The sequence below is a fragment of the Miniopterus schreibersii genome (assembly GCF_964146895.1).
Source record: "Miniopterus schreibersii genome assembly, chromosome: 16".
NCBI lineage: Eukaryota > Metazoa > Chordata > Mammalia > Chiroptera > Miniopteridae > Miniopterus > Miniopterus schreibersii.
Genome location: NC_138116.1, coordinates 11,806,094 through 11,812,188, shown reverse-complemented (window position 1 = coordinate 11,812,188; position 6,095 = coordinate 11,806,094).

Sequence of the window (6,095 nt, the reverse complement as noted above, 5' to 3'; positions counted from 1 at the left end):
CGGTAAATCCAGCCAGTGTGCTCAGAGGAGCAAGGATCACTTTCCCCAGTGAGGTGGGTCTCAGTCCTCAGCCCAGCTCTCTAGCGTTGAACATCAGCAGGCCATCCACGCGGCTGGTGTGAACTCTGCAATCCAATTTGGGAAATCACTAAACTCTTTGCATGCTGAATAGCTATTTATATATTATATAAATAAATAAAGAAATATATATATATATATCTCACAAATGCAGGCCACATGTCAAATTCAGCTTTGCTTTTTACAAATGAATAAACTTTAAGAAATGAAACGTTGGAGGGGGTATTTGGAAAGACATCTATTTAAATTTTTATTACACACTTGATGTTAAAAACTAAGAATGGTTTAGAAAAACATATATAAATGAATAAATAAATAAATATATATATAAACACACAGTACAGATTAAACTTTATTAGCAGACACGTTAGCTAACGGGATATGGAACTTCAAGTGTTTTGTTATATAGCATGGACGTTTTATTTTACATATCGGAACATAAAGCCATTTTACAACTGTGAAGTGTGTGGATGCTCTTTACTCCTGACTTGTCATTTCTTGGCTCAGCAATGGGCTCTGCCTCCTTTTTGCTCATATTTTTTCTCAAGAGCCAGATGGAGCCCTTAGTGCTGCTGAACAGTTCGTACCGTGGAGCCTCTCGGTGCAGAGGGAAGTGAGGACCCACAGAGCCACTGGACCGTGGACTTCCTGCTACTCTTCCGATGATGGGTGTGGATTCCTGCCCACAAAGACCCCAGAAGGGCAGGGTCAGCAGCACACAAGAAACTGTCACCTTTTAGTAGTCAGCACACAACCCGGTGATTTGGGGGATGTGGTCTCCCATGGAGGGAATTCTTAGTGGGGTTTGTGTAGCTGCTTCGGAAAAGGAGCTGAAGAGCAGCTTCCACGCGGAGACGGGCTTTTGGGCGCCGTCAGATGTGTGAGCTCATCAGCCACCTGCACCCAGAGAGGAGGAGTCCAGGCCCGGCGGAGCCCTCCGCTTGCCCACACCTCGGCCAGAAAGGAGAGGAAGTCCAGTGCGGGCTCGTCCCACTAGACTAGAAGAGAAGCTGGCGTCGGAAGGTGCTGTTGGGTCTCCCTCCTCACAGCCCCTTGCCTCTTGCCCCTCCCCTCATGGCTCCTTTTCCAAAGCTGTTCACTGTCACCCACCATCTCCAATGCGGGCTGGTAGGGGAAGCCAGGAGAAGAGAAGGCCAGGGTAAGGGTGCCTTTTCAGCCCTGTCCTCCAGAGGATTAAGATGAGGATTCCTGCTGGGTAAAAAGTCAACCTCATCTCCTGTCTCCTCAGAGTCCTGCCCTGTGGCTCTAGGGCTTCTCTGGGACTGGACTTCTTGCAGGGAGGCCAGGCTCCTTCTTCCCTGGCTCTTGGCTCCCACCTTGGGCTTGCTGATCAGAGAGGAAAACTGAACTAAGCTTGGCTCAGGAGACAGGGAAGGAGGGCTTTTCCTAATCACACCTGCTCTGCTCTTTTCTTTCTGGGTGAGAGAAAACTGCATTCTGGGATACTCCACACCTTCTAGAAACCGGGCAGAGGGCTGGGAGCTAGCTGTGGGTTCCCAGGCTCTCTCCAGACACACAGTTGCCTAGGTCCCAGGTAAAGAAAGCCGCTTCTAAAGGGATATTTTGCCTTTAGGCAGCTCACAGCTTCCTCTCAGCTTTCTGGGAGGCAGGAGGTCCTTGGTCTTCCCCACCTGGGCATGGCTAGAGCAAGGCCTGCAGTGGGATTTGTGGAACTTTCCGGCCCCTCTGAATCAACAAGTCAATAAAAAGGGGGCACATGGGATACCCTGGAACAAAGGGCACTATTCAGTAGCGCCAACAGGTCATACATCATTGGGCCAGAAACCTGCCACATGAAAAGTGTCTGCTTCTGCTGTGCCCTGCCTAGGAAGGGAAAAAAAAACCCCGATGCACATTCATCTGAGAGGCCATAGGCAGGCAGCCCCTGGGCTCTGCTCTCTAGCCCAGGGCCAGGCCGCTAGGGAAAGCTGGTCTAGGCTCCGAGCCGCAGCTCAGCCACCCAACGGCTCTCCCACGGCAGAGAATGAGAAGAGAAGCTGGGTCAGATTGACAAATTGTTAAAAAACCAAACCAACTTCCAGCCTCTGCCGGGCCTCAAGAGGTCAAGAGGCCTCGGCCGGCCCCACTAATGGAGCCTGCTGGAGGAGCAGCAGCCCGGCCTCGCAGTGTCTTATCTTACAACATAAAATTAAAACCCACTTAAAAGGCCGGAGGGCATGTTAACATTCCCCCTGCTGTCTAATTGAAGTAGTTCCCAGTGCAAAGGATTTCACTTGAAAGATGTCTCCCTCCAAGGCCCAGTCCTCGGCTTGGCGGGCCGGGGAGGGGGCGGGGAGGGCGAGGCTGTCATCTCCAAGCCCAGCGCAGGCTCAGGCTCAGGCTCAGGCCAGAAAAGCACCATGGCTTCTGCTTGCTGCCCCCACCCAGGCGGCAGGTGGCCACTGTGAAGGTCAGGACAGGCTGGGTGTTTGGTATTTTTAAAAAATTTACAAATTCATTAGCAGCTATGTCAGCAGAGGCCAGACCCCTGACATGAAGCCCTGGAAATGATTCAAGCATGGGGAGCTCCGCAGCAAGACCTGGCAGCTCCTGCGGCCAAGAGATTTCTGATCTGTCCCCCACCAGGGCCCTCCTCCCTCCTATGCAAATAGATTACAGGTCTCCAAGGCATACGGAATCAATCAGGGCCATCCTGTGGAGGTGATGAACTCGCACTGGCCATCCTGAGTAATGGGAACCAGTCAGCCCCAAGCCGGCTGGGACAGAGAGCCAAGGTGACAGCTATTAAGCAATTGTATGTGGAACAAAACAGCAAAGGGGCCAGGTAATCAATTCAATTTTCAATGGGCAACCCAAGCAACTGCAGCGTCTGTCGCAGCTGATTAGAGGGCTCGGCTGGAGCTTTCGGTGCGAGCCCATCCCAGATCAGAAACAGGCCCGGGATGAAAAGGGAAAGAGCCGTCTCCTGAGAAGCAGGCGATGAAGGACCCTGTTTTATGTGACTGCGCTTCCTTCTCTCCTTGAAGGAAGAGTAGAAAAAAAGCAAGCAGTTTGGAGATTAGATAGTTTTCTTTTCAGCCATTTATCATTATGAAAGAAAGTAGACAGGGCAGGGGCAGAAAAATCTCCAGTGGGATTTCTGCAAAGTCTCACTAAGAAGGCCCAGGTTTACACTTTGCAGCTCAAACAGCCCCCGCTGATTACCGCAGCCTGACGGGGTCTGCAGAGCGTCCAGAGTCCCTGTTCTCTAACAAGGGCAAGCAGGCCCCCGTGCTCTGAAGATCACAGAAATTCTCCTGCAGAAACCCCAAACCACCAAATTGTATCATTTGTGAAAATTAAAGCCCAAGTTAGAATAATGGGAAGAGAGAGGATGAGACAGAGTCGTGCAAAGTCCCAGAGGGTTAGGGCCCAGCTGTGCCCCCCCCCCCATTGACTGGGCCCTGCTGTGTCTGCCCCAGGTCAGCACTGACCCAGCTGATGGTGGACCCTGGCGGCCAGCTTGGTTCTCCGGTGCAGGGGGTTGGGGGAGGCAGGGCAAGGGGGCACCCACCAGCACGGAAGCAAGTGAGAGAGACCAGCGTTGGGGCTGTGAAGGGAATGGATGAGGCCTGAGAGCAGATGGCAAGGGATCCAGAAACAGGAGGGGGAGCCCAGGGGCAGGAGGGCTCAGGGCTGGGGCAGGGCTGGTGGTGAGGGAGGAAAGGGGACTTAGAAAACAAGAGCAATGGGTGTCCGTGATCAGATCATTCTTATGAGAACTACAAATGGTTGATTCACCTGAACAAAACTAACCTAATAATCTAAAATGCTAACTAAGTGATAAAATACTACTTTTGTCTAACAGATTTAGGAACATTTAAGAATATCAGTCATTGCTGAGATTGTCATAGTCTTTCTGGAAAAAGCAATTTGGTAGTACAGACAAAGGCTCTAAAAGTGTGCACATCGCAAAGAAAATAACCAGCAATGTGAACACAGCTTAATGCTCTATTATAGTCATTGTGGTATTATTTTTCATAGCCCCAAATTGGCAGAAAGTAAATTATGGTTAAGTAAATGATGATATACTCATATTCTGGAATATGATATAGTCATTGAAATTATGTTTACAAAGTGTAGTTAATGACATGGGGAACTGATTTAAAACTGAGTGAAAAAAGAGGATCATAATATCCTCTAGAATATTTGAAAAGGAAAAGAAAATATTGGTGTAGCCAAACAACAGATCATTAAACAGCAATCAACAAAAGACTGAAATCTGTAAGTACAGATGTCCATGATAAATTATGTAAAAAAAAATTTCTGAGCAATATGTATGGTCTCCCATTTATGTAAAATACAAAGCAAAACCTCTGTGTGTGTGTGTGCGCGTGCGCACGCACATATATGTTTGTGTGGTATATGTGTGATGTGTGAGTCTGTATGTCTGTGAGTCTGTATGTGCGTGAGTGATGTGTGAGCCTATGACATGTATTTGTGTGTGTGTGTATGTGAGTGTGTGTGAGTGTGTGCGTTAGGGGCACAGAGAAGACGTAGGAGGAATTGTTTTCAGATAGTTCCAATAGTTCTCGCACATCTGCTTTGTTCGACTTGTTACAATGAGCATGTATTACTTCTGAAACAAACAGATTTAATTAAAGAAAAAAAGGAAAGAAGTTGTGAGGCTACAGGTGCCGGAAGTAGAAGAAAGGGGGGAAGAGCCGCGCCCAGGCACTGCGGCACTCACTCCGGGGAAGGCTGGCCGCCCGGCTCAGGTGGAGGAGACGGACTCCAGGCCCCTCACCCTGCTCCCTTTCCTCTTGACTCTCAGAATCCCCCTCTGAAGCACCTCTTCTTCCACCAGGCCTTTAATGCTGCTGTGGGTCAAGGTCTGGGCTTTAGCCTTCTGTTCCCACTAGCTACTCTCCCTGGGCCACGCCGCACCTTCCCGTGGCTCCTTTCACTAGCATACACTGTGAACCTCAAGTCTCATCCCTTTTCCCTCTTCAGACTGTCTCCTGGACATTTCTGTTAAAGGGATGTCAGGATCTCCAGTGCACCCTGTTTGAACCTGAACCCATCACCCCCGCCCAGCCTCCCCTTGCTCTCTGTTTGGTGAGTGGAACCACCAGCCAATGAATGTCCTGCTGCTCAAGTCAAACCCGAGCTTCCGTGTGGACGTCCTCCACTCCCCACCTGCACACCCCCAACACGTGCCAAATGACACAGACTCTACCGCCTAAAGAGCACTTACATCTGTACACCTTTGCTGTCTCCCATCAGGCCCGGCAGCACCTGCCACAGCGGCACATCCTTGGGCTGGGCTGCCGGCTCTCTAGTGTTAGCTGTGTGAGGCTCTGGTGTTTAGGCTGCTGTGAGCAGCACTCCTGGGCACTAAAATGTCACTCCTGGGGTGATAGCTGCTCAGAGATGTGGAGCCAGGGACCTGCCTGAGGAGGCTGCTCAGGATAAACTGCCACCTGCATCGGCGACTACGCTTTCGGCTGGGTGCAGCCTCAGCCCTCTGCTGTGGCTGCCGCCATGGGCGTGCTGAGGAAGCAGGGCGCTGCTGCAGCTCATCTGCAGGGCCACAGGCTATATCCCCCGGGGTGAAAAGCTATCTGAGCCCCCTCCTGCCCTACAGGTCTGCATCCAGAGTGTGATGCTCACACTGACAGCTCTCTGGTGTCTTAGCCAGCTACTTCCTAGGAGCAAATGAGCTGCAGGAATACTAGATCAGGGCGATTTCCAGCGTCTGCCCTCCATGTCCCTACATCTCTTTCTCCTCCAGGGATTCCAAATTGTCCCCTCCCTCAAACCCTTCCACGGGAGACCACTCAGCCTACGACAAGATAGGACTAGCCTTGTCTCTCTCTTAAGAAGAGAAAAACCAAACCAAAGACAAGAAGCCCCCCACATGGCTCCCTATGTCAGGCACCTGGGACAGGTGCATGCTGGGAGATGATGGTGCTCCTTGGTCCTCCGCCTCTCCGTCAGGTGCCTGACGAGCAGCAGATGACCCCCGCCAGCCTACCTGCACCCAGCTACTGAGC